Source organism: Oreochromis niloticus, linkage group LG23 (assembly GCF_001858045.2).
Source record: "Oreochromis niloticus isolate F11D_XX linkage group LG23, O_niloticus_UMD_NMBU, whole genome shotgun sequence".
NCBI classification, from domain to species: Eukaryota; Metazoa; Chordata; class Actinopteri; order Cichliformes; family Cichlidae; genus Oreochromis; species Oreochromis niloticus.
This window is the reverse complement of record NC_031986.2, coordinates 1787154-1789335: the sequence shown is the minus strand read 5'-3', so window position 1 is coordinate 1789335 and position 2182 is coordinate 1787154.

The following is a 2182-nucleotide window of genomic DNA, read 5'->3' as shown; positions in this document are numbered from 1 at the left end:
AAAGGTAAGGAACGATAACAAAAAAAGCAAATGTGTTAAGATAGATTAAATGAATCTCTAAATCAATGTATGATTATATGTCTGCTCATTAAGTATGTTCACATGCTCACTTTAAGCGTATACTTTGTGTTTCATTATTCTAGGAGCTTCGTTCCGTCAGTGCATGAACATGGCGGTGTGTCAGGGCTTCATTAAGACACCTGGTGTGATCGCCCTATGCTGCAGCACCGACCTTTGCAACTGATCCTCTTCATTTAATCTCAGGATCATATGATCGCTGATCACTGATTCCTAAATCAAGACTGGACGTTGTTAGCTTCATATCCTTCTTACACTGCTTCCAATCAAGTGCACTTCATGTTTGCTTTCTCTTTAATGGAATGGTATTTGTGTGTAGCTCTGTACAAGTGCCATTTAATTTAGACCTGACACAAAAGATCAAATAAACCAGTGAGCTTTGACTCTTAATGTCACTAGATGGCAGTGGCGCAGTATACAACACAACGAGCCGCTGCTGCATATATATGTGTGTTTTCATATGTGTGTAAGAGCTTTATTAAAAGACAAATAGTGAAGCGGAGTGACATTTTGATATCTGAGTTTGACGTCTTTTTTCTTCACATGATGAATTTAAATGACAAGCGGTGGGGTTTATCACTTATTAAAGCCAGGTCGTTTCACCTGAGGTTTAATAATGGATTATACTGAGCTGAACATATGCAAATGCGACACATTTTTCAGTCACAGGCAAAGATCAGCTGAAAGAGAGATAAATGTGTTCTCCTCCGAGTGGGTTGCTTGCATGCCTATGAGCTGATGGCTTGGCTTGTCACTTGTAAGAGTAATGTAGCATCAAAAGGCTATTGTATTAGTCAGTCTGTAAATCTGATACAGTGCCAACCAAATTTAATATAGAGGAAGAAACCTCTCTGCTGAAAGAAGCTCTGCTAGATGTGAGACGGGCATTCTGTGCAATATTAGAAATATTACAGTCTGAGCAATGCATAAACATCAACTGAATCACATATGGTGAATGACAAATATTTGAAGCCTGTCTCTCTCTATACACTGATCTCAGTTAATTCAATTAATAATTCAGCGATTCCCAATCACAGTGCAGTGGATGCTCCTTTGGGAATAGTTTCTCCCTTGAGACTGTGAATACATCTGTATAAGCTTTGTGCAGTTGGACTTTTTTTCTTTTCTTTTTTTAACTCGTTCAGTCTTTGTCAGGCGGCTAATGGTCCAGTCATCAACTCTGAAAAAACCCCCTTCAGATCTCAACATAATACGTAATAAATAACTTTGGCTTTTCTCCTGTTTCATGGTCGGTGTATGCAACTGCTTTATCTGTTTGTTATTCCTCATAACAAGATTTACATAATAAACATGTTTTATTTTATTCCTACTAAGACTTAATTTGTGTATCACAATATTTGTCTCACAGCTGCATCTGATTTACAGGTTACCATTCCTGGCGGTGGCTTGCTTTTAGATCACAGTGGTATTGTATTACTGCCTGCTCCTGTTGCTATGCACAGATGTGTTTTTCAGTAGTTTAATCTGTGTAGCTCATGCAATTACAAACCTTTATAAAACTTCTATATTCATAGTGTAACCTTCATGTCCTTCATCTGACTGTCAAAGAGACGATCGTGGCTCAAGAGTTGGGCGTTCGCCTTGTAATCAGAAGGTTGCCGGTTCGAGCCCCGGCTTGAACAGTCTCGGTCGTTGTGTCCTTGGGCAAGACAATTCACTCGTTGCCTACTGGTGGTGGTCAGAGGGCCCGGTGGCGCCAGTGTCCGGCAGCCTCGCCTCTGTCAGTGCGCCCCAGGGTGGCTGTGGCTACAATGTAGCTTGCCATCACCAGTGTGTGAATGGGTGGATGACTGAATGTGTAAAGTGTGTAAAATGTGTAAATCTATACAAATACAGACCATTTACCATTACCTAACGCAGGGCGACATGTGAACGACAGTGTATTTATTTACAGTGAATCCTCAACAACAGTTCAGAAAGCTCCAATCAGCAGCAATAGTCAAGTCTTCTTAAAGGTTTACTCTGATGAGAAAGGCGGGATTTCCTCTCATTACATCTGAGAGACGGTAAAAAGTCTTAACATCCAGCCTTTTATGTTTAAAATGATACAAAGTGCTATAACAGAGCTTATCTGTATTTTTCA